Here is a 27,629-nt window from a genome sequence, read left to right as displayed (position 1 = left end):
GTTTTCCTGCCTCATTTATAAAAAGTGCTTTCAACCACCGGCTGTTGGTGACGGTACCACAAAACAAAACTGTTCAGATAACACTGACGGCCCCTCATTTTCTTCTTTCTCCTTGATGAGCCTCCGGTTCCAGACACCACCAAGGAGGAAGTGAAGTCCCAATCCGCGGCCCCTGACCCCATCCCAGGAGACACCAAGACCACTCCATCGCCATCAGAGGATTGAGAAGAAGAGGACGCCTTTTTTCCCACCTTATCTTTACCCACTGTACTTTCTGATAATAAAACAACCACTACCAGACAATACATAAAGCCTCCGCGTTTGTATATCCGGCCTGCCCTCCCACACCCACCCAATACCAAGAGCAGATGAGCTCATTGACAGATTGGCTTCTGCCAGGTTTTTGGGTACATTTGACTTGAAAGCTGGCTACCAGCAGATCAGACTAGCTGATGATGCAAAAGCCAAAACATCATTTTCAACCCCAGTAGGTCATTATCAATTTGTGGTAATGCCCTTTGGTATGAAGAATACACCTGCCACATTCCAAAGGTTGGTGAACCAAGTCCTCTCAGGTCTGGATGACTACTGTGCAGCTTATCTTGATGATATGGCTGTATTTAGCTCCACTTGGGAAGATCACCTGATCCACCTTAAGAATATTTTGGAGGCCCTGCAAAAGGCAGGCCTAACTATCAAGGTACCAATTGCCAGATAGGGCAGAGCAAGGTTGTATACCTGGGCCACCTGGTAGGTGGAGGTCAGGTTCAACCATTGGAGAGCAAGATCCAGACCATAACGGACTGGACTCCTCCCACCACCCAGACACAGGTCAGAGCTTTCTTGGGCCTGTCTGGGTACTACAGAAAGTTTGTTAAGAACTATGGGTCCATTGTGACTCCACTTAATGACTTAACCTCAAAGAAAATGCCAAAGAAAGTTCAGTGGACCGTATGCTGTCAAAAGGCATTTGATGACCTGAAGCAGGCCATGTGCACTGCACCTATTCTGCAAAGTCCAGACTACTCCAAGGAATTCATTGTTCAAACAGATGCTTCTGAATTGGGTGTGGGTGCTGTTCTTTCACAACTGAATAAAGATGGTTAAGACCAGCCAATAGCTTTTATTAGCAGAAGGCTGACCCCTAGAGAGAAACGTTGGTCAGCTATTGACAGGGAGGCCTTTGCTGTGATTTGGGCCCTGAAGAAGCTGAGGCCATACTTGTTTGATACTCACTTCAAGATTCAGACAGACCATAAGCCCCTCTTGTGGCTAAATCAGATGAAGGGTGAAAATCCCAAACTGCTTAGGTGGTCCATTTCCCTACAGGGGATGGACTTTACAGTGGAACATAGACCTGGGACTGACCATACCAATGCAGATGGACTCTCCAGATATTTCCACTTAGAACATGAAGACTCAACTGGTCAAGTTTAGTTTAATGTCCCTGCATTTGGGGGGGGGGGGTTGTGTAGGAGAGTAGGGTCTGCTTCCTATGATCACCTCTACGTTTTGCTGTGATTCTCTAGTTTTTCGACTTTAGTGTAGCTGTGGGCCTGCTAATCAGACCCACAGCCCAGCTGTTCTCTCTCTAAATTCATACCATGTACTTTAGGTACATACCTGATTGGGTATTAGGTCACCTTTGTGAGCCACTGTATAGTGTACCATAGGTACCCAGGGCATAGGTGCATCCAAGGCCTACCAGAGGCTGCAGCATATATTATGTAACCCCTGGCTGGCCATCCAAACTGACACCACAAGCTGATCACTCAGCTTGGGTAAGGTGGTGTAATCACCTCCTACTTAGATATAGTATATCTATATCTACCTTATATATAGACACATAGTAACCACAGTTCCCTCTAGGGCACGCGCGCACCACCTCGCATGGAGCACGCACACAGGATGTCGCGCGAGAGAGTCGCGCTGCCGGCCGCTTGAAAGAAGCGAGCGGCGCGAACATGAGGCACGTGAGGAGTGCAGGTAAGGAGGCGTGGGGCTGGTGGGGCTTGTGGCTATCTGTGAGCGCGGGGCACACTGTGGCCTATTGTTTAAGTATTGATGTTAATCAGAGCCCCTTCACTGGCTCCGATTAACAGCAATACGTAAACAAAAGGCCACAGTCTGCCCCGCGCTTTACTAACAAAAGTGTAGTCAGTTTCCAAACACAGCGCGTATTTTAGCACACGCTGTGTTTAGAAACTGTCTCTACGCTTTTGTTAGTAAAGCGCGGGGCAGACTGTGGCCTTTTGTTTAAGTATTGCTGTTAATCGGAGCCCGTGAAGGGGCTCTGATTAACAGCAATACTTAAACAAAAGGCCACAGTGGGCAGTCAGGGGGGCGGGGCCGCAGAGAGCACAGCGGCTGGGGAAACAAGCAGAAAAGAAGGCAAAAGGGGCACCAAAACAAGGAAAAAAACAAGTGGAACAGAGGGCAGAAGGGCACAAAAATTAGTGGAACAGAGGGCAGAAGGGCACAAAAACGAAGGACACAAAAACGAGTGAAACAGAGGACAGAATGGCCCAAAAACTAGTGGAACAGAAGGAAAAAGGGCCAAAAAACGAGTGGGACAGAGGGCAGATGGGCACAAAAACTAGTGAAACAGAGGGCAGAAGGGCACAAAAACGAGTGGAACAGAGGGCAGAAAGGCACAAAAACGAGTGGGACAGAGGGCAGAAGGGCACAAAAATGAGTGGAACAGAGGGCAGAAAGGCACAAAAACGAGGGGAACAGAGGGCAAAAGGGCACAAAAACAAGTGGAACAGAGGGCAGAAAGGCACAAAAACGAGTGGGACAGAGGGCAGAAGGGCACAAAAATGAGTGGAACAGAGGGCAGAAAAGCACAAAAACGAGTGGTACAGAGGGCAGAAAGGCACGTGGATCAGAGGGCAGAAAGGCACAAAAACGAGTGGGACAGAGGGCAGAAGGGCACAAAAACGAGTGGAACAGAGGGCAGAAAGGCACAAAAAACGAGTGGGACAGATGGCAGAAGGGCACAAAGACGAGTGGAAGACAGGGAAGAAAGGCACAAAAACGAGTGGAACAGAGGGCAGAAGGGCACAAAAACGAGTGGGACAGAGGGCAGAAAGGCACAAAAATAAATGGAATAGAGGGCAAAAGGGCACACAAACGAGTGGGACAGAGGGCAGAAGGGCACAAAAACGAGAGGAATAGAGGGCAGAAAGGCACAAAAAATGGGTGGAACAGAGGGCAGAGGGGCACAAAAAACGAGTGGAACAGAGGGCAGAAAGGCACAAAAAATTAGGGAAAAAACGAGTGGAACAGAAGGCAAAAGGGGCACAAAAACGAGTGGCACAGATGGCAGACTGGCACAAAAAACTAATGGCACAGAGGCAAAATACAGAATACAGAAATATAGGGGCAGCTAAGAACAGAAGGCAGAACGGGCAGAGAGGCACGGGGGCAGCGAGGGGAACAGAAGGGAAAACTGGGCAGAGACACGGGCAGCGAGGGGTACAGAAGGAAAGACCGGGCAGAGAGAGCACGGGGACAGCGAGGGGAACAGAGGAAAGAAAAAGGGGCAGGGACCATGTACAAGCAGCGGGGAAGACAGACAACAGCAGTCACAGACACAACAATGAAAATACAGGCAATACAATAAATTTGCAAACTGCCCTTAAGACACTTATTGTGGCGCTGCATGTGTGAAAATGCACCATCTTTTCACTTTTTAAAGTAAACGTTTTGAGTGCCATTTGGCACCGCAGACACGTGTGGTTTGGTTCCTGGCGCACATAGCCATGGTTGCAGCGCACACCTCCACTGCCGCACACAGAGGAAAAAAATTAGAGGGAACATTGATAGTAACCTAAAAGCCACTCCTATGGCACGCCTTAACAATCCTGGAGGCAGAGTGCTTGGTTTTATGTGAGAGGGTGCCCTAGCAAGAGCTGAGCCCTTCTGCAGCTTTCGGAACCATCTCCTTAAAGCTGTTCTATGATATAGCCATACCATATACTCTTAAGTGCATTATAATCCTCGCGGTTAATGCTAACTTTGGTTTGGCTTTATCAAAACATGTCGTGTAAGGTGTCAAACACTTTGTAATACTACCCCCCGCCAGTTCTGGTGGCGGGGGAGCATTCCACCCTTCTAGAGGGAGAAGACATGCAGTTACTGCTTTACCCGGTTAAAGTTAAACAGAGCCTCAGCATCACAAAATGGATGCTGCTGCCACAGACACGAGTCTGACCTCCTGCTGCTGGACGAAACTCCGGCAAGGGAGGCCTGGACAATAGGTATCCTGTCGAGGGAGGTGCTAGCACCTCCCCAGACAGCCTGTAGTGTATTGGGGCAAGGTGGGTTGAATGGAAAGATGCTTTTTCAGACACTGCCTGGGGCACCCAATATGCTCCATGCATAGCACTGTTCAAACCAGTTGCTGGGGCACTCCAGCCCCGCTCTGGCGCGAAACTGGACAAAGGGAAAGGGGTGTAGCCACCCCCTTCCCAGGTCCACCCATAGGAGGGACCTAGCAGGTAATCGAGCCCCTAAAATCAGTATAAAGATAGGAGCTGTGTCTAGAGACTTTTGATTATCCTGGACTGAAACTCTGAAATGAAACTCTTGGACGTTCTATGTTCTATATCGACTAGAAGACTGAAGACATCTCCCTTGTAGTCAAGGAGTGACCACCCTGTGCAAACAGGCACCACCAGTAACTTGCCGGTTTGCTTTGTCAACGCTCCTGCCAGAACCCTAAGACTCAGCGACTCAAGAACTGGACTTCCAGACTTCTCCGACTCCGATCCACATCCACAGCAAAGCTGAGACCCGTGGCGGACACGAGAGACGTGGGACTGGACATCCTGGACTTCTGCATTTTGCTAACTGCTCGACTCCCGAGGTACCCTCAAAGTTGTGCATTGGGGTATGAGAAGCCCCAGACCCAAGCACCATTTACACCAAAGCTCAGCCCTCCACACTCCACGAGTGCGGCATGGGGCCTACTCCTGCATTTCAGCTTGATGTGTCTTCCCAGTTGCTAGACTGCTGGCTAGTTAGCCCTCTGAAGACTTCCTTTTGAATTTACTCCACTGGCCTGGTTGCTCCGGGCTTACTCCAGCTTCCCTGCAAAGGAGAAGCTCCCCAGACCTTGCTGGTCTGAACTGAAGCCAATCTTCACATCCTGCGTGGATTGCATTTGCCAAGGCTTGTTGGGTTTAATCTGGATACCAACACCGCAGTCAACTAGATCCTTTGTGGTACAGCTCGAATCCAGCTCCTGGTCATCGTCGACATCTCCTGGTCCTCGTGGCTGCAGAGACAAGCTTCACCTCCTCACCTGAGATCATCGCAACATCGCCTGGTTCCTTCCTGGTTCCTTCCTGGTCACTGGATAGTGACCTAGACTCTGTCCCCTCTGCTTTCAGGTTCTTCACTTCTTCGATCCACTCTTGGATCCACCCGGACACTCTTCCACTGACCGCCTGCAGCACTTCTTTTGCAGATCTCCATTGAAAGCATCGACGAAACCCGACACGAAAAGACACCTATGCACCCGGCTTCCCTGGGTGAGGTAACTCGAGTACTCCGGTGCTCCCATGGGTATTGACTCTTCAAATGTCCTAGTAAAAAGGGGTTTCACCGTAGTCCACCCGGAAGTGTCCTTAATCAGTAACTTTGAAACTTCTTTGTTCTACATTCTAAGTCATTGGTAACTCGCGACTGTGTTTAGACACTGCATGCGTCTCCCCTGGGTCTCCTACTTCCTAACCTTTGTTGTTTAGTGTAGCCCCAGTGATTCCCTCGGCCCTAGGCCGATTCCCTATTCCTAAGTGGTTCTTATACCACTTACTTAATATAAGGTTTGTGATGCCCCTAGGGCAAAACTGTATTTGTGCAACTTATAGTATGCTAATTGAGTAACTTGTGATGTACTTCGATTTCTTACCTCGAAAAGAAGTCAGAGGGGTTGTGTTAGAAATAAATACGTATATGTTTGATATATACCTTGTGTGGTGTCCTTTCATTTGGTATTCAAGGGATTATAATTGGTAAAACAAACAGCTTCACATGCTCTTTGGAGTTTAGCTTAAGACTGCTGGTCCATGCTACCACTAGGATAGCTTGTCTATAAGGTTGACTTTACAACCACCATCAATAAGGGTCGTTTAGACTGGTGCAAGGTGCCCACTAGAATAGTGGACATCATATGCCAGGCTAACTTCTCACAGTAAATACAAATGACCCACATCAACTCACCTGTATTAGGTATCAATCTATAAGTATTCTTCATTGAATTATTTGTATCTCATACACGTGAGTGGCCAGCAACACATTTCTTTATACACGTCTGTGAGTGACAGCCTAAACACCCACTCAGCCTCTCTGGGTGCCTTTCCCCCCTAGCAGTGACCCACTTCCGCATGAAGCTATAAGTAGCCAGCACTATTAAGCACCTATGTCTGGCCAGCAACAACTCGCTTGTATCAGGTACTTGTGAATGTTCAGCAGCGATTTACTTGTATTGGTACTTGTCAGCAACCAGCAGCAACCTGTTTATATCAAGTACCTATGAGCGTCCATCAGCGAGTCATGTGTATCTGGTATCTATGTGTAGCCAGTAGCGGGTCACTTCTACCAGATTCCTGTGAGCATCCAGTACTGCCTCACTTGTATCAGGTATCTATGAACAGCCAGCAGTGGCTCACAAGTCAGATACCTAGGAGCAGCCAGCAGCACATGTATCATGTACCTAAGAGCAGCTAGCAGCGCCTCACTTGTATCAGGTACATATAAGCAGTCAGCAGCAGCTCACTTATATCAGTTATCTTTGAGCAGCCAGCAGCAGCTCACTTGTATCACATACAGAAGAGCAGCCAGCAGCGCCTCACTTGTATCAGGTACATATAAGCAGTCAGCAGCAGCTCACTTATATCAGTTATCTTTGAGCAGCCAGCAGCAGCTCACTTGTATCACATACAGAAGAGCAGCCAGCAGCGCCTCACTTGTATCAGTACATATAAGCAGTCAGCAGCAGCTCACTTGTATCAGTTACCTTTGAGCAGCCAGAGCAGCTCACTTGTATCACATACTGAAGAGCAGCCAGCAGTGCCTCACTTTTATCAGGTACATATGATCAGCCAGAAGTGGTTCACATGTCAGATACCTAGAAGAAGCCAGCAGTTGCTCACATGCATCATGTGCCTATAAGCAGCCAGCGGTACAAAAGGGGGTGGTGATGGACGCAGCGTCTGAACCAATCAAACACTCACACCCAGTCAACAGATCTGGGTTTAATCCATCACCGTTCTTTAGCCCAATCTGCCACCCCAGTTCAGACATGGCCATATGCAAATCAGTCTGACCCTGTGCCTCACGGGAACAGTCCAGCCCGAACTGCCAAGCCATGCCTTCCCTGGACCGGAAACAAGCTTCCTAGGACCGGTTTCTAGCATTACAGCCGTCTTCAGACAGGCTAGCTTGAATCCAGTGGCAAAGTGAGCAAGGGACTCACATCTGAGCATACCCTGCCAACTTATGGCGAACAAAGCGGTACAAAAGGGGGTGGTGATGGACGCAGCATCTGAACCAATCAAACACTCACACCCAGTCAACAGATCTGGCTTTAATCCATCACCGTTCTTTAGCCCACTCTGCCACCCCAGTTCAAACATGGCCATATGCAAATCCGTCTGACCATGTTCCTCATAGGAACAGTCCAGCCCGAACTGCCAAGCCAGGCCTTCCCTGGACCGGAAACAAGCTTCCTAGGACCGGTTTCTGGCGTTACAACTGTCTTCAGCCAGGCTTGCTTGAATCCAGTGGCAAAGTGAGCAAGGCACTCACGTCTGAGCATACCCTGCCAACTTATGGCAAACAAAGCGCTACAAAAGGGGGTGGTGATGGATGCAGCATCTGAACCAATCAAACACTCACACCCAGTCAACAGATCTGGGTTTAATCCGTCACCGTTCTTTAGCCCACTCAGCTCACTTGTATCAGTCTCCTTTGAGCAACCAGCAGCGCCTCACTTGTATCAGGTACAGATGAGCAGCCAGAAGTGGCTCACATGTCAGATACCTTGGAGCAGCCAGCTGTTGCTCACATGTATCATGTGCCTTTAAGCAGCCAGCAACAGCTCACTTGTATCAGTCACCTTTGAGCAGCCAGCAGCAGCTCACTTGTATTAGGTACTTATGGGTGGGCAGCAAAAGCACACTTGTATCTGGTGCCTCTGAGCAGCCAGCAGCAGCTCACTTGTATCAGGTATCTATGAACTGCCAGTAATGGTTTTGGGGTGGCGCTTGGATAGAAATGGGGGGGGGGGGGGGCGGGGGTTGAGCTTCAGATTTTCCTACAATGACGCTGGCATATAATGTTAAAATACATTATACTACAAGCAGGGCACATGAGAGGGGCCGAATGGGGAATGGAAAGTGTACGGGATTGGGAGCGGGAGAGGTGGAAGGGACCGACTCTGACACGTTGAATAAAGTTTTCAAAGAGGGCTTTATTTTTAAGTAAGCTCTTTGTCTCCTAGTAGTTTGTTTAACATGAGCAAACTCGTTGGGATCCGTCCTGACTCCTTTAGGAAACGCTGAGAGTTCTAGGGCGTTTCTTCCACGCAGGTGCCGGTAGTTCTCCAGACCGGAAATGAAGAGGGGTCGTCGGGGCCAAGGTCCTCAACTCCAAGCATGAAACGGAAGAAAAGAAACAACAGGGAATCAGGCTGACGTCCTCATAGGACTAAAAGGGACCAGGGGTGAGGGACACCGAGTGAAGGAGTGCAAAATAAACGTAAGTGCTTAGTGCCTAGTAGTGCTCGTGAAGGGAGAGGGACAATGAGGCTACGTTTAACAGTATTCACTCGTTTACTGTATTACTACGATTCACCCAGCCCGCCACTTTGCCCCGTACCTTAGCAAGTCACACTCCTCCCGCGGGAGTGTGGCGGGGCGATTCGCAGGACCGTTGGCATCCTGGCTTGTTGTCCACTGCTGGGCTCGTCACGGCTTCTTCTCTGCAGGGCTCCAGTTCGATACTTCGTCTCCAGCCTCGTACGTCTTCTCCTGGAAGAACGTTGTCTGCTGCTTCTACGATTCCGCCTTCTTTTCAGCGTGTGACGTCGCAGGTGGGTGGAGCTTCGCTGGTAGAGTTAAAGGGACCGTAGTCGATTCCAGTCTCGTGCCCCCAGGTTGCCTCTGCGCCTGCGTGAGTCCACTCGTCGAACCAGGCGGAGTCCGGCTGTTTGTCAGAAACAGAAAGGGGAACAGCTGACCACCAGTCTTTTAGGTTATCGGGACTGTATGTTCTGGACACGAGTCCCACCCCGTCACAGAAAGGAGGACACATTTGGGTTGGTTGGGTTACTAAGCGAGAGAAAACATAATTTTGTAAAATAACAAGCATTGTTGAAGACTTTAAAAAAAGAGGGGAAAATGTGTGTGCATTTTTGTCTGTGTGCTAGTAAAAAATGCTATTGAAATCCGACAGACGTCTCACCATACCAACTGAAATCACCTGTACCCAAATATTTAGCAGCAAATACATTTATTAGGAGGGTCTAACACCCCAATCACACCCCCTGAAGCTACACCATTAAATGGCTCCCTTATATCAGGAACCTCTGAGGAGCCAGCAACGTCTCACTTGCATCAGACCGTGCCTTTGTGAACCCACCACCTCTCTGCTTTAGCAGCTTAAGTGGGGGTAGCCACTAAAAGTTGATTAGTTTTACATTGGCCTCTGTAGGGCTGCAAACAAGCTCATAAAACGCTTTAAGGGAATAGAAGGCAGGGCTAGGAGGCAGGGAATCATCATTGCTATGTGAGCCAAGTTCAGTAAAAGATAGACAGACAGAAATGATACAAACAAAGAAAGAAGTACAGAGGAAGCAGAAAATAGTGTTGGAGAGAGAAAGGCAAGTAAGAAAAACTAATGTATAAAAAGAAAGAATTGTGGTAGTAAACTACGCAGGAGAAAGGGGAGAAGGGAGAAAGGGTGAAAGAAAGTATCTGTGCAAAGAAAGGAATTATGGAAGGAACGAAGGATGAAAGGCAAAATGAAAGGAATGGTGGGTGAAAAGACAAATGAGAATTAAAGATGGATGTTTGAAAGGATAGATAGAAGGGTGAAAGGATCAGTTGTGAAAGAATGAAAGAAGGTGGGAAAGGATTGATGGTGGGATGGATAGGTAGATGAAATGGTGGACAAAAGATTGAAAGGGTGAATGACTAAAACAGCAAAAGGATGATCTATGTGTGAGGATCACTGTTGGAACATCGGAAACTCAAATATTGCGTGGACAAAATATTGTGTCAAAAATATCGATGGCCAGGGGGCGTGGCCATGATGACGGAAGGGTGAGATGTGTTTTAGAGTCTCTCTGCTCCCCATCGCCGGGCCCAGTCACCTAGAACAGCACCACGCAGGGGCGAAATTCACCAAGACATCTGGCAGTCCTGCGGAGGTACCAGAAGAACCTGGGGGCCGCACAAACCAATGGGGCATGCTTTTCCTGACCTTGGCTATGGAGCAGAGGCGCGGCCTGTACGCCAGTGCCTGGGTGCCTGGATGGCTTCAGAAGATCGCAATCTCGTAGCCCGCTGTTCCTGGAGACAGAGCTCAGCTTGGCTCTTGTCTCTCTGGTGGGCTGAGCTGGCAGTGCAACGGAGCTTTGATGGAATCTGAACCGGGCAGACGTGGTCGACGGAGGTGAGATGGGGTGCGGCTGCTAGGATCGATCGTCCACCCGGGACACCCAGGTGAGTGTAATGCTTGTATTTATCCAGGACACGTGTGGCTGGAGAACAGGTTAATTTATTCACTTCTCGGGAGAGCACCGGGAAACAGGTCTGAGCCGTGTTCCAGCGCGTACTCAATTACCCAAAAATGGCGGACGCGTGATTAAGTCATCACGCCACCGCACAACAACTGGAGCGCTACACTACATATCTCCCTCCTCCTTTTTTTTTTTTTTTGGGTGTAAAACTTTTATTGACATTCATCATCCAAATAACAGCAGTACATTGTATACAATAAGCATGGCGTGAGATAAGAGAACATCATGTACTTTTACACAGCTATTCAGCCGACAACCCTCCGGTCCGGCAGCACATGGTGAGGATGATAGGGCAAATCATCAGGATGCAGTTTACGGAGCCATGAAATTTTACTTTTTAAGTCCATTTTCGTTTTATTCCTTTTTATAAAAATAGAAACCAAACCAAACGTGGTGGCTCATTTGTAGTGAATAGACATAGATCAATATGGAAAAAGAGTTGCTAGTAGAACACGCCGACCCCTAACCCCCAGGCCATCCCCCTACATCCCCAAGCACAGTGTGAGCCGAATTCTCAACGACAAGATCACATTTCAATCCTACCCCATGGCATCCTACAGGTTAATCAATCATTTCCTCCTCATCATCTGAGTCTTCGTCTTCATCCTCCTGCAGCGGGTCGCACAGGTCCCCTCTGTACCTATTCCAAGCCTCCCATACCTTATTCCATTTCTTTGGGTTTGCTCTGAGTTTATAGACAGTTCTTTCAGTTAGCATCAATGTGTCCATGGTCCTGCACCATAACGCCAAAGTAGGTAACTCCGCCACCCCCCATCTCTGCGCCACATCGCGCTTTGCCACCATCGTACCAATTGTGACCCACTGCTGTTGTCGGAGGTTAAGATCAGTGGCCTCCCATACATTCAGGAGACAGAGGCGTGGCTCTGGTGTGAGGGAGGTGTCAAGGGCCTGTGAGATTGTGCGCATGACCTGTTGCCAATATCTGGCGATGAGAGGGCAGCCCCACAGCGTATGTAACAATGTGCCGTCCTCCCCACATCCCCTGAGACAGTGAGGGGAATCAGCCCTGTGCAATCTGTGTAAGGTGGTCCTTGTATAGTATACTCTGTGCAGCACTTTTAACTGTATGAGCCTGAACCTGGCCGACACCCCAGCCTCCCTCGGAGACGCCATAGCAGCATTCCAGTCCGTCTCATCCATAGCTCCCAGCTCATCCTCCCACTTTTCTCGCAGTTTCTGTAGGGGGTCTGGAAGATTATTCATCAGTTTGCGGTATGTGAGTGAGGTGGCCCGTGATTGTAAAAAATCTGTAAGGAGCCGGTCTTCCAGGGGTGAGGACTCCGGGACCGTAGTTCCTGGTTCCAACACCGCCAGGAGAGCGTGTCTGATTTGGATGTATCTATATGTTTCAGTGGGGCCTAGGGCATATTGCTGTTGGAGTTGGTCGAAGGGAATCACCCCTGCGGGCGACCAGAGATCCCCCACCGTAGAGATGCCTATATTATCCCACTGGGTGAACCCCTTACTGGTCCTGAGGCAGCCCAGTTTCTTGGTGTCCCAAAGCGGGGTGAGCTTCGTGATAATTCCCTTCCATTGTAGCCTGGTGAGCGCCTTGTACCATAGGGTGACTGTATGTTTAGTAGGGCCAATTAGGTCTTTGAGGAGGCTAGGGTTGTATAGGGGGGCCGGGTCATTGTGCGATGCATGGAGCCACTGGTTGAGCACCTTGAGTTGAGATGCCCAGTAGTAAAGCTGCACATTCGGTAGTGCTATCCCTCCATCATACCAGCCGCGGTTAAGTTTGAGGTGAGCTATTCTCGGGGGACGCTCGCCCCATAGCAAGGTGGTGATAACTGCGGTGATTCTTTGAAAGTAGGAGGGCGAGATTACATCTGGGGTATTTTCCAAAACGTACAGGAGGCGCGGAAGCGCCATCATTTTAAATAGGGCAGCGCGACCTAGGAGCGTGAGCGGCAGGGATGACCAATGTCTTACGTCTGCCTTTAGACGGAGGAGGGGGGGTGCCAGGTTCCGGTCGTAAAATACGGCCGTATCGTTGGTGACATGGATGCCCAAGTACTTGAAGGAGACATCGGTCAACACCAAAGGACCGTGTTCGGGGAGGACTGGCCAGGGGCCCTTCAGAACATAAAGGACCGATTTCGTCCAGTTGATCGTATAGCCAGAGGCCGAGCCATGTTTGTCGCAGAGTGCCAGTAATATCGGAACACTCGATTCGGGGGCAGACAAGTAGACCAACATATCATCGGCATATAAAGATATTCTATCTTCCCAGGCCTCCGTCCATCTAATACCCTTCAATAGTGGTGTCTTTCTGATAACAATCGCGAGAGGTTCGAGGACCAGTGCGAATAATAACGGGGATAGGGGGCAGCCCTGGCGAGTTCCACGCGCTAGTGAGATCGCTCGTGAGATGTGGCCATTGGCCGCCACGTGGGCTACTGGGTCCGTGTGGAGTAGTCGGACCCATGAGAGAAACTTCGGTCCGAAGCCCATCCGGGTCAGAACTGCGAACAGGTATTGCCACTCTACCATATCGAAAGCCATTCTGGCGTCCAGTGACAAAATGGCTGCCGGTTCATTCAGGGAATGTGCTCGTGCCAGTGCGCCGTGCACTCTACGGAGATTTAACGCTGTACTCCTGTGTGGCATAAAGCCGGATTGGTCAGGGTGGATCAGCTGGGAGAGATATGGAGTCAGCCTAGTAGCAATCAATTTCGCTAGGATCTTCGCCTCTGCATTTATGAGCGAGATCGGGCGATAAGATGTACAGTCCTCTGGAGGTCTGCCAGGTTTTGGGATAGCGACTATCGTCGCCAAGCGTTGGTCTAAAGGCAGTGTTCCGGTCTCACGGCAGTTCTCAAACATGGCCAGCATTGGCGGGCCCAGTGTGTCTGACATCGTTTGAAACCATTCGACTGGTATCCCATTGGGGCCCAGTGCTCTGCCCGTATGCAGTGCACCCGTCGCCATACGGAGTTCCTCTACCGTGAGGTCCGCTTCCAACTCGGTCCTTGCCTCCGGTGATAATATCTCTAATTCTACATTCTGGAGTGCCAATTCTGCCGTCTCTGCCGTGACCACCACCTCTGGGGTGTACACCCCTTGGAAATGGTCTGCTAAAAGGTTGACGATCTTAGGAGGGTGCGTGTGACACGTCCCTTCTCGGTCCCGCAACTGCAGAATGTGCCTGCCCCCGTCCCGTTTCTTGTCCAACCAGGCCAGTAATTTGTTGGCTTTGTCGCCCACATCATAAACCCTGCATGCAGTCGACTCTATATGCTCTAACACCCGTCGACGGAGAAAGTCGTCATGTCTCTGCTGACATAGGGTCAGCGCGTGTCGAGTGTCTTCTGACGGTGCGGTCATATGAGTCACATTAGCCTGTTCCAACTGCAGTTCCAGTTCTACCAGTTCTTGTTTTTGTTTACGTTTATGATCGGTTATGGTCGCAATTGCCTGTCCCCTCAATACTGTCTTGTACGCCTCCCATAGTATCGTCGGTGAGGACACCGATCCGGAGTTCTCCTGGAAGTAGTGCTTAGTGGCGGTTTTAAGGGATTTTCGAATCGGAGGGATTTTAAGATAACCGGGGTGAATGGGATAGAGTCGTTTGCGAGCCACGGCTGAGCAGGACAGAGTAGCGGTCAAGGGGGAGTGGTCTGATATACCCCGTGGCGCAATCTGTACATCGGCAAAAGTGAGTCTGCCACCCCCTAGTGTGAGAAAATACTCAATGCGAGACAGGCAGTCATGGGTGGATGAATAGTAGGAATAGTGGCGATCAGTAGGGTGAAGTTGTCTCCAGATGTCGACCAGACCCTGTGCCTCCAAGAAGTCCCTGAATTTCGTTGGGCCAGTGGGGAGGGAGCGAGCCGGAAATCTGTCCAAGTCAGTATTGGCCAGTGCATTGAAGTCTCCGCCCACCAGCAGGTCCCCCTCCGGGAGATCCAAAAGAAATTTACCCAGGTCCGGGAGTGCCGCTGAATGTAGCGCTGGTGGGATGTACGCAGACACCACATTAATGGGCACGCCCTCCCATTGTCCACACACCGCCGCGAAGCGGCCATGGTCGTCCGCTTTCGTGGAGTGATGTATGAAGCGTGACGTCCTTTTCACCCAAACACCCGTCCCCCGTGATCCTGAAGTAAAGTCCGAATGTATTATCATGCGATACCCTCTCCTATCCAGAGCTTTGGTGGCCGCCCCTACTAAGTGCGTTTCCTGAAGGAGGGCGATATCACAATTCAGTCGCTTAATACATTGTAAGACCAGCCCCCTCTTCACCTTATCTCCTAACCCCCGAACATTCCACGACAGTACCTGCAGCGGTGGCACAGCCCCCACCCCAGTGTCAGGCGTTACAGTAGTGTGTCGTGAGAGATCCGCCATTTTGTAATCGTGCGTGCAAGTCGGTGTCCCACAGGGCATGACGGAGCCATAGTGATCAAAGAATTTCCCATCCCCGTGCAATTATTCATACGTCTGTGCCATGACAGTGTTAGAGAATCAGAGGTGACACACCCGGTGCCAGGAGTACGGTCATATGTGACCACTAGCAATTTTAAAATGATGAATAGAGCCAACCAATGCAAACAAACAAACCAACCTAACCCCCCCGTTCCCAACACCCCCACCCACCCTGCTTCCCTGCTACACGGACTCCAAACTGCCCGCCACCCCAATTTAGCAGAGTGCTTAAACCCATCCCAAAGAAAACACACAGTTACTTGCTGGTTGGGGGTGAGGAGCACTCCGGAATTAGCGACCCCTCGTACCCTCCACAGCGGCCCTCGGCCCAATGTCCTTGGCGGTTCCAGCCGCAGTCCCAAACATCAATGTCATGTATATGTGTTCATGGGTCCACCTCCTGACTTAGGTCAGCCTCGTCCCTTACCGGTGAGCTTCTGCCACTGTTCGTACCTGCATCTCCAACATCATTACGGTCAGGTTGGTGCGAGCCGTTCTTAGTCCGGCCAGGGCGGCGAGAGTGGGAGGCAGGGCGCCAACCATCCAGCCAGTCTCGTGCAGTTCCAGGGTCGTCAAAAAACCAGGTTCTGTTCTCCGCCACCACCCGGAGCCTGGCTGGGAAGATCATGGAGTAAGGGAGTTCACGTTTTCTGAGTTCCTTTTTTACATCCAAGAATGTTTTTCGCCGCCTGGCCACCTCCGCCGTGTAATCCGGGAAGAATGCCACCGTTGAGTTGAGGATTTTCACCGGTGGTGAGACTCGTGCCGCCTGGAGGATGACGTCCCAGTCGCGGTAGTTAAACAGTCTTGCTAGGATCGGCCTGGGCGAGGCCCCCGGTTTAGGTTGACCCCCCGGGACCCTGTGTGCCCGCTCCACAGAAAAGAAGGCCGACAGGCCTTTAGGTTGAAGATGAGTTTTGATAAGGTCCTCTACGTACAAATCCATCGCTCTCACACCTTCAGTCTCTGGAACGCCAAGAATGCGCACATTGTTCCGCCTGGAACGGCCCTCCTGATCGTCGAGTTTGTCTTTAAGGAGCTTGTTTTCCGCCGTGACCGCTTCCATGGCCGTCTGCAGTTCCGAGACATCCTCCACCAGCAATTTCGTGACAAGCTCTAGCGAACCTACTTTTTCGGCCATCTTGTGGAAGTCCGCTCGGATAAGGGTGATTTCGGTCGAGATAGAGCCCACCGTCGTTTGGACCTGCGAGAGTGCCTTCATAACGTCATCCAGCATCGCCTTCTTCGTCCCCGCAGGCTCGCCTGGTTTTACGGGGGGATTCTTCCCATCCGCCGGAGGGGAAGCGGTTCTATCGTTTGTGAAGCGTTCAATACGAGTCTGAGTTGTACCGCCTTTCACACCTTTCCCGGCCATTGTTCGGTCGCGGAGAGAATACAGTTCGTCGGTCTGGTGGGATATCAAGAGAAATCCCCGTTACGGTGGGGTCCTCAGTTGAACGTGGAGAGGGCTTCCGTTGCAATGAGGGAGACGCCCCGATGGTCCCCGCAGGGCAGACTGCCCGACAAAGTTCAGGTGGTTGTCTTGATAATCTACGGCCACCCTTCCTATGAACCTCCGCTGGGTATAACAAGCAGTTTGTCACTGGGCAGGGCCGTCACTGGGCGTGGTCCTCCAACACCGACCACTTCCTGTCTGCAGTAGCCGAGCAGGCTGCACTTCCGGTCGGCCTCAGTTGCCACTAGAGTGCCCGGAGGTGGGCCTGTGTTCCGGTCGGATCAGCATTCGATGATAACTCCGTCGTCCAATTCGCGATTTCCGTCCGGGAACCTGCCGCCAGTTCCGCCCGGTCTCGGGCGTTCGGTGCCGCCGTTGGAGGTAAGAATTAGTCACGGATTATCGTGCGGATAGATGGAGAGGCCGCTTCCCTGCCGGAGCTAGTCCTCTATGTTGCCGCCATGTTCGGCCGCCATCTCCCTCCTTTTTTATATACAAAATCAAACCACAGTCTCAACGTCCATCAGCCCCCCGGCTGTTCATCTCCTCTCATGTCATAATCTCTGTACCTCGCTGGTCTTACCACAGTTCTCCCCGACCGGGTGCGTCTCACCGGGGTAAGATATTGACTCTCCGGACTCTCTGCTTGTGGGGGTACTCCCATTCTTCTAGTTCCCTAGGAAGTTTCTCTCCTCGGGTTATGGCAAGGGCTCCCCTGTACTTCCATGTCTACTGGGTTGTCTACTCCTTTCACCTCTTCTTCTTCTTCTCCAGTCCCCACGTTTTTTTCTTCTTCCTGTGACGGCACACTGTCCTACGATCGATTCTGACTTCCTTGGGGTCGCAATCCTGGGACCATGTTTTCCCATCACTTAACGGCGCTGCCCGGTTGTACACCTCCTTCACCTGCAAGGGCTCGCTGAATTTACTGTCTCCTTTTCTTTTCAGTTGGGCCAGTTTGACTCTGACCCATTTCCCTCTTTCCAATTTAGTTTCCTTCACATTCCGCCTCTTGTTTTAGTGCTCCGTGTATATCCTTTGGGCTCTTTCCAAATTGTGATGGACAACTGCAGGGGACCATTTGCTCATGACGGTACGTTCCTTCCATACTAGGTTGTCTTTAGTGAAAGGATCCCGTCCTCTCAGGATCCGGAAGGGGCTGTATCCCGTGCAAGTCAGAGTGATCCTGTAAGCCCACAGGGTGCTCTTCACTTCCTTTTTCCAATCCTTTCCTGCTCCTATAGCCGCTTGAATGGAGCCCATTATGACACAGTTAAACCTCTCGACCAGTCCATTGCCCGCCGGGTGATATATGGATGTGTGCTTTATCTTGATGCCATTCCTTTCCATGTAGTTGTTCTATTTCTCTGAGGTGAACTGTGGCCCATTATCACTCAAAATGGAGCGGGGAATGCCCTCCCTGATGAAGGTGGCTGTGAGGAATTTCAGCACTCTATCTGTGTCCATGTCTTCCTGGATGTCTATTTCTGGACACTTCGAGTACCTGTCTATGAGTGCCACCACATACTTTTGTACTCTATGAGCATCCAGCACTGGACCCTGGATATCAATGGACAACTCTTCCCACGGGTTTGAGGGGGTATCAAATTTACCTAGAGAGGGGTGCATCAAGGTTTGGGATTTGTCCGCCCCTTGGCACTGTCCACATTCCCGGACATATCTTTCAATCGTGCTGTCCATGGCTGGCCACCAATACATCAGCTTTGCTCTAGTTTTTGTCTTCACAATGCCCAAGTGCCCGTCATGCAGTATAGCCATCAGATGTGGTATCAGGGAAGAAGGGGGAACTACCTTCTCGCCTCTGAATAAAAATATGTCACGGTCTCCTATGGACAACTCCTCCCTCACTTCAAAGAACATCCTTTGCTCTGGTTTCATGTGTTTCTTCTCAGGCCATCATTGCAGTATGAAGTGCTTTACTTTTCCGACGTCTTGATCTTCCTCATATGCACTCTCCCACTTTTGCTCGCTTATTACTTTCTCATGGTCCTCCATGAATGCAACACTGTCGTCTTCCTCGATCACACATGGGGGAGCCTCCTCCATTGCTGACGCTCGACTGAGGTAGTCCGCCACCTTATTCCTTGCCCCGGGAATGTACTCCACATCATACCTATAATCCAACAGTTTCAAGGTAATTTCGGCAATGCGTGGGGTGGCATTCGCATGTCCGCTAGATGTGAGTACCTTGACTAGGGGTTTGTGATCTGACTTTAGTTTGAACCTGGTCCCCCAGGTGAATTGACGGAACTTCCCCATGGCCCACACCGCAGCTAACATTTCCTTTTCTATGACGCTGAATTTTTATTCTGTGGGCGAAAGCGTCCGGGACGCAAAGCTGATAGTGACCAACTCCCCATTCTTCTTCTCCTGCATGAGGACAGCACCCAGGCCTTTTTCGCTAGCATCTGTAGTGAGTATGGAGTTTTCTTGCTGGTCGAATCCTTGTAGGGGGATGGCCTTGCTGATGTCTTACTTGAGTCTTTGAAACTCTCTTTGCGCCTCGTCCGTCCACTCAAATGTTGTCTTGTCTCAGAGTATTTGACGGAAGTGATGGGTCTTGGTGGCAAAGTGTTGTACGAGCTTACTGTAGTATTCAGTCATCCCTAGGAACGGCCTCACTTCTTCCTTACTCTTCGGGGATGGTGCCTCGCAGATGGCTCTGACATTGGCTTGTTTGGGTGTTATGCCTTGATTACTGATCTCATGGCCAAGGTAGGTCACTGAGGGCATTCCAAATAGGCACTTTTCCCACTCTGCCGTGAGCCCATTGAGTTCCAGGATCCTCAACACTTCTGACAGCTTTGTGTCGTGGTCTGCCTGATCTTTGTCCATCACCAGTATATCGTCTTGGAAGTATTGTACTCCCTCTACATTCCTGAACAATCTGTGCATCAGTTTTTATAACACCGCCGCTGCTGACGCCAGCCCAAACGGCATTCTGCAGAACTGATAACATCCGAATGGTGTTATGAATGATGTGAGTGTGCGGCTCGTGTGGTGAAGGTCTATCTGATGGTAAGCCAAGGTGAGATCGATAGTGGAAAACCACCTTATCCCTTTCGTCTTTGCCAGCATCTCATCTATCCTGGGCAAAGAGAATTTTTCCACTATTATGTTTTTTTTTTAGCTCCCTCAAATCCACGCACAAGCGGACTTTACCATTGGGTTTTCTCACCACTACCAGGGGTGCCAACCATCCGCACAGCTTATCGGTTGGATGATGCCATTATCTTCCAGCCTCTGCACCTGCAGTTCCTGCTGCACTACGTCTCGGATGACCAGCGGTATATTTCTCACCTTGTGGCATACCGGTCTTGCATCTGCCTTGAGATCGATCTTGTGCGTAAATTTAGTCAGTGTCCCAACCTTGCCCCCAAATACTGCGGGGAATTCCTCCTTCACTCTGGTGACATCAGATTGGCGTTCCGAGCCCGTCATCAATACCTTTGTGACACCTCCCGGGTCCAGCTGTATGCCTAGATCGCCTTTGGTCTATAAATCCGAGCTGGATGAGGGGCCTTTCTCTGCAATACTCCGCACTTCGCTCTTTAAATTCGAATTTTAATATCCGAAATCCTACCAAGGTGACCGGTCGAATGTCCGGTGGCTCCAGCTGTGGCCCCAGTTTGCGTCTGAAGCATTCATCCCATACCGTTCTTTGTATTATGGTGTACGGCGACCCTGAGAATACCACCATCTTTATCAGTATTCCCCCTACCACCAGGTCGCATTGCGGCTTCTTGGAGCGGTTGCAGTCGATGCCCAGGATGTGTTCTTCTACACACAGCACGCTGTCCTCCTCTTCCTCTTCTTCATCTCCTACAGCACCTGCCTCCTAGACTATTTACTTAACAGTCAGTCTCGTCTTTTTGCGACAACACACCTTTTCGAAGTGTCCGACAATTCCACAGAACATGCATTTGGTGCGAAAGGCTAGGCAGCGTTTATCATACGCAGCATGGTTTGAGCTGCCGCATCGGTAGCATTCTTTCTTGTTCTCCTTGACTTGACTTCTGCCTTGTTCAGCCCGGGGTGTCCACTTGGTTTACGTCGTCCCTTCCGCAGCTGCAGCCTTGCTTCTTCCTGGTGATTCTGTGTCGGTGATCTTGTTGACCATAGGCCTGGCTGCCGCATCCCTCCTTGCCGCATCCGCATACCACTTGGATAGTTCCGCTTTCTTTACCATAGCGATAACTTCCTTCAGAGTTGCATCTCCGTTCACCCACAACTTGTCTTGGATGGCTGTGTTCGAGGTGTGCATGACTGTTTGGTCCTTGATGAACTCATCGTGCAAGGCGCCAAACTTACATATGATTGCTAATTTCTTCAGGGCTGCGACATACTCATCAATGGACTCACCCACCGCTTGTTTCCTTAGTTGGAAATTGTATCTGTCTATGGATGTGCACACCGCCGGTCTGTAATGGTTGTTTAAATCCTCTATGGCATGTCAGAATACGTTATCATCTGCCGCTTGTCGTGGTGCTGGGACCAGATTCTGGAATACCCTTATGCCTTCCTGGCCTAGGTTATGGAGTAATATTCCCTTCCTTCTCTTGCTTGGAAAGGCTTCCCCACTTACATCTTCTAAGGCCTCTAGGTAGTTCATAAAGTATTCCCTCCAGTTCTCCCATTTCATCACGGGGTCCCCAGGCTTGGGGAGGAACGGGACTGGAGTCATGAGCGATGACGGTTGGGCACAAATTTTTTTTTGGTTTGCTGGTTGCACCTCCTCTCCTCTGGGGCTGCGCGGTGAACCCGATTCGCCCGGGTGTGCACAGTCTTCCTGAGGGCTGGACGCGCCCCCCTTTGCTTTGCAGCGCGTGCTACGCCTGGGCCTCCCGCCGCATGAGCTGTGTCTTATCGGGACCAAAAAAGAATTCCTTTCTGTGTAATACAACTTAAAGCATTAATGTAATTTGTAAACAATGACACCTATTTGAATCAATTATATCCCCAACTCATCATACATTGTATTTAAGTCAAATCATAACATTAGATGTATCCAAATAATTTTTATTAAAAAAGTTTCATCAGTAAACTTAATATAAACACTTTATCACACATAAAAATGAAATTATCTGGTTCTTTTAGAGCAACAATATATGTATATTCATAAGGCACAATACATGATTCTTAATACATGAATAAAAAGTCATCAATTAAAAAAACAGTTTTGTCGACGCGTTTCGGTGCTTCGATGTTTGGAACACCTTCCTCAGGACTATATTAAAAACATCTTCTTTCTAAAAAAAGTACATAACATCTATTAGTATACAATGTATGGGGATTTTATGTTTTTTTACTCATGAGGTGTCAAGGACAAAGATCTTAAATTTATCTTACATTTATTGCAATTTTTATTTTGCGGTACCAGTTTTGATCCGGGAGTTGAGGTAACAATAGATAATCCCCTGCAACTCAGCTGTATCGTCAGCGGATCTGTATATAGAATAACATAATTTTTAGAATTTAATAAACCATAACAGGAGTAAAAAGTCTAAGAAACGGGACATATAACGTTGTCGCTTACTTTATATATTGTATAAGACCATGCGTGCCAATAGATGGACTCCAAGAAGCTTTATATTTGTAGTTCCTGTTTTTTAGTTTGGTCAATCCCAATCCCTTGTTCCTTAAGGATTCGAAAGATGATCTCCCCTCTTTATTGATTTGAGGTGATCTACAACGTCTGGATAAACAATAGATAATATCAATAGAGGTAATGTGTGCATGTTGCATACATATGTACATATAACCCCGAGTCACTTATGTAGATATTATGTGTGGCACGAGTGCTTATACTCATTATTGGTAAAGGGGACAAATATATTCCCTCCCACTCCATCTTCACATGTTTTACATTTAAGTGGAGCCTGTTTGTACAGGGTATAAATCGTTTTTAAATTGTAACAAGCTGGTTCTTTTCCCCACCACATTGGGAGACAATACTTTACAATACATTAAAAAACCCCACTGTAGTGGGTTGCTTAGATTGCAAGAGAAATAAACAGGGACAAGCTCTCAGTCTTACTGTTCAATTGCTAATTCCCTTTTAGATTACAAGCGAGTTTACGAGCAACCTTTAGAACAATTCTCAGATCTATTTAACGAGCCCTCTATCGTTGTTTCGGTTCGAGTGGCTCTTACCTTTCAAGATGATGAATGCACCGCCTGCCCGGTCTCCCTGGTATCCCGTGTCAGAATGAATACTGCACCGGGCTATCTCTATTTATACACAGGATAATTGGGATTAGTGAAAAATTGTTAACACCTTTGTTCAATTAAGGCGTACTTGCGAGCAAAGTGGGCGCCATATTTGTAGTTTTTTCAATGGATTTTTGTCATTGTCGTCCACAGTAGAGGACGGACTAGCCCGGACTCGCTTCTAGAGTTGCAGTATTTGCCGTGAAGGCTATATTTGTGGCCTGTGTATACACGTTTTTATTTGTCCGTCCACGATAAGAAACGGGTTAACCTGAAATTAAAAATACCCACTTGATCATTTTAGATTGTATAAATTTTAATCTTAAGCAAAATCGAATGATAGTCTTTATATAAAAAACGGACTAACCCGGAATAGATCATAGAATTACCGGCTTACTCAGTTTTGGTTTTAAACAATTGCTCTATTGGATGATGGTTCTTATATTTGGATGTAGTTTTTCATACCCGTTTTGGTTATGCTTGTACAGACCTATACATGATAGTTGTGACGTATTTGCCGAAAAAGTATCCGCCATTTTGGTAGTTTCCAGTTACATCAGCCGTTCTTAATGGAGCTATGACCTCGTTGTTCTTAGTGTAAATATTTGTACAAAACATTAGTACAAAACATTAAAGTTATAGATAACGAACGCACCCCTTGTTTTTAGGGATCTGTTATTAATAGACAAATAAAGTGCCAATGATGTCTGTACTCGGGTTATGTATAAAAAAAGTTTTGGGGGGGATCGAACAATAGATGTTATTAGGTCGGGCCATATTTGATTCAGATTTAGAAATTGAACGATTAATGTTTTCTGGTCAATAAGTAGAGATACCCACATCAACCGGAGCGTCCGTAAATCCAACTGATCTCAGTATGTAAACATATGAAGCCTATTTTTAAGAGATCATGTTCCATTAAATACAATATGTTTTTTAATTAACAGTACATAAATCGATTCAATAGGAAGATGTTTTGTCAGATCTATAATATATTCACACCTACAGAATACATCATAAATCTCAATTATATTATTTGTTTACATTTTTCTCATCACTTCCAATATCTTAAATCTAATTATGGTGCAGTGAGCTAAAAACGGTGATGGATCAAGCCCTGATCTTTGGACTGGGTAGGAGTGTTCTGCTTAATTCAGATACTCTGTCCATCACCACCCCCTTTTCTGAATTGCTTGAGATCATGGCATGCCCCTCCAACATACTTTTAGCCTACTTTTTGGCACCTCCTCTGCCCACAAATATGGCGTATGCATGGGGAAAGAAAGACCACAATCTCAAGTATATGCTATTAAAGCCAACAGGAGGATCAGGGGTGATACACCGTTGAAGACGCCCAACAGGCTCTCTAACTTTGCGGTCCCAGACAAGCCGAATACTTGCCCTTACCTGGAATCGCTGTTTGCCTCCCGGCGTGCGGACCATCAATCTTTCAGGAAGGAGGTTACACAAGATTTGAAAGAAACACGGCATGACCTAGATGGGCTGGATGAGAGAGTCTCCACGCTGAAAGACCATGAAACAAGCAGAGAGGAGGAAATAGAACACCTTCAACTCGAAATACTGTGTCTCAGGGACCACCACCTAGACCTCCAAGCCCACACAGAAGATTTGGAGAACAGATTGCACTGGAATAACATCCGCATACATGTGGTTCCTTCAGGAACCGAAGGATTAGATGTCACCTCCTTCTTGCAGGACTTTTTCGGATTCATCCTGGAGGTCAACCCTGAGACAGACATCAAGCTCGATTGAACGCACAGACTGGGCCCCAAACGCTCACCTAAAGCCTCACCACCGGATGTCCCCACTTGCGTACACAACTTCCCCTTAAAGGAACTCATCCTCCAGAGAGTCAGAGATAAACACCCCTTACAGTATTAAAGGGTGTCACCCGGTCCTATACCAAGATCTCACAGCAACTACCCTCCAGAAACGAAAAGACTTTCGCTCAATCACACCACACCTACGTGCAACAGGAGTACGCTACTCTTGGGGGCATGCCTTTCACTTAATTTTCCATCACAAAGGAAAACTACACCAAATCAGATCACTGGAGGAAGCATGCCGCATATTGGACTTGAAGGGGAACTCACAGGAATCAATATGGAACAGCCGGAGGAACTAGACAGAATGAACAGAGAGGGGCGGAGGGGCACCAGAGCATCCCCGACTGGGCTTCCACCGGATCCTGATACAATAGCTAAAGAGAAGCAGGCAGTCATAGACACATTATCCAGAGCATCTTCAAAACCTGCAACACTCTGATTAAAGCAGGGCCCTTAATTTGGGTCCTCTACTCCTATCCCTCCGCTCTTCTCCTTCTCTTTTTTCCATCCATGCCAAGACACAATGTTCCAGCATAAGATGGCTGGGCCAGGGCGGAGAGGGGGGCCACACCCACGACCCCAACTTGTGATCAAATTGACATACCAGAAATGGATCTTACCTCCCTTTATACTAGTTCTAATTTTTTGTTGTTGTTGACTTTTACAGTATAAGATATTTTTGAATTCCTTTTGTTGAGGGGACCTGGGAATTATCAACACGAGCCTTTGATGTCACTACTCTCTTACACACTACACATTGCCTGCACCATGTGCAAGACTCCCTGTTTGCTCTAAAGTAGCACCGTAGAGCACTTTACAGCCATGCCCAATGTCAGATCGACTTAGAATCCTCACACTAAATGTCAAAGGCCTTAATCATCCCCTGAAAAGAAGCTCTATCCTATCATACCTCGAGCTCTCAGGGGCATGTTTGCCTACTACAAGAGACCCACTTTCTCCCTCACCATGAGCACAGGCTCCACTCCAAATACTTCCCACACCAATACTTTTCATCCCTCCTAAACAAAACAGCGTGCGTGGCCATCTTGGTCTTCCGACAATTCAGGGGCAAAGTACTATCCAAAGAGGCCGAGCTAAGGTGGAGGCTGTAAGCCTACTCACTACATACAGGCTCCAAAATTATAACAATAGCCTCTATATACCCACCTAACAAAGGGCAGGAGACATTCCTATGACAGGCAGTGACAGAGATCATGGGGACCTCAAACTGCTTAGTCTTAGTGGGGGGCGACTTAAACCTCGTCTTCGACAACGACATGGACAGATCTGCACAAAGACAGGGTCAGACGGGCACTCTATCCAAAGAGGGAGCGGCCTGCCTAAACTATATGGGCCTAGCCGATATCTAGAGGAATACCCACACACAGACCCGAGATTATACACACTACTCATATGGGATAAAACATACACCATGCTAGATTATTTCCTGTAGTACATGCCCTTCACAGACTGAGATGTTTCCTGAGCAGCGAGACGCTTGACAACTGAGCTTATTTTGCCGGATTCAGCGAATACACAAGAATTGAACTAATTTCAAGGCCCAGCTGATTAAACCAGGAATGGCCTTTTTAGGTCTCGCCCAGTGATGCAGCGCATGCGCTGCTTGTCTTGGCGAGACCTATTGTTGTCGGTTTGGTGGGCGAAGGGGGACAGGGCATGTACGGGTGGACAGAAGATGTGCACGCGTATGTCATGTGAACGCGTGCACTTCTCGTGTCCTGTACGGGTCATATCTCCACGTGCACATCTGCTGTCCCTTCCTGTCTCCTGCTTGCTGTGCCTGCGCGGACAGAAGATGTGCACACAGAGACAGCTTGTTTTTTTTTTAACTTTAAATCTGAACGCGGCGCCGCTTCAAGGACACCGCTCTCGGTTTCTTTATATAGTTCTTAACCTTAACACTGAGCGCAACGTCCGCTTCAAGCACACACGCTCAATGTTAAAGTTAGAGAAAAAGAAACCGAGAGCGGTGTCCTTGTAGCGGCGCCGCGCTCAGTTTCATTGAAATGCTTGTTTAACATAATAGGTAGGTGTCGGAGAGTCAGTGGAGCTTTGCGAAGCATCTCATCACTATGGAGGGGATGGGAAATCTCTGGGTGCCCTCAACAGAACAGGGTCAGATAGTGGTGTTAAGTCGCAGCTGGCGTACTCCACGGGTCCGAGAGGCGAGAGTGTGCATACTCCATGGTCCTCTACTAGATTCTAGTCCAGCATCCGTAGACCTTTCTTAAGCTTGGTGACCCTCCTGTGCTTCTGGCTACAGACTGCTTCAGCTGCTGGTGCTCATGTGGTCGATAAGCGGCAGCAAGATTGCACAGGTAGTTGGGTTGTGGAATTGACTTTACCTTCTGTTTTTGTCGGTGTGGGGAAGTGGTTCTTACTGCGCACACAGCCAGCACAGATCTCTCTACAGCAGGGTCGCCTTCTCTGGTCCTCAGAGGGGCTTCCCACCGGATACATGTAGCCCTGCCGGCCACACTCGCCCTGATGGCTGCACATACCCTAACCTATCGCACTGAAGGCTGCCCCCCCTAGGTAACCACTCCTTCTCCAGATCTTGTCCCAGGTATGTTGGCTTCGCCAGTACTTGTGTACCCTCGCTACGGGTGGGTGGGGTTGACGTTCCTTATGGAGGGAGAGGTTAGAGGGGGCTCAGACTAGTATTCTTTTTTCAGGAGGTCATGGGGGTTGTTATGGAGGTGTCCTTCCAGATTAGGGCCCTCTTTGTGTGTGTGGGTTCTAGGCTGTTTTTTCCTGGTGGGTTGGTTGCTAAAGGACAGTGGTTTCTTTGGTGCAGCTGAGAGGTCCAGCT

The sequence above is a fragment of the Lissotriton vulgaris genome, chromosome 5 (genome assembly GCF_964263255.1).
Source record: "Lissotriton vulgaris chromosome 5, aLisVul1.2, whole genome shotgun sequence".
Taxonomy (NCBI): Eukaryota; Metazoa; Chordata; class Amphibia; order Caudata; family Salamandridae; genus Lissotriton; species Lissotriton vulgaris.
The sequence above is the reverse complement of the archived record's forward strand: the minus strand, read 5'-3'. Positions refer to the sequence as shown.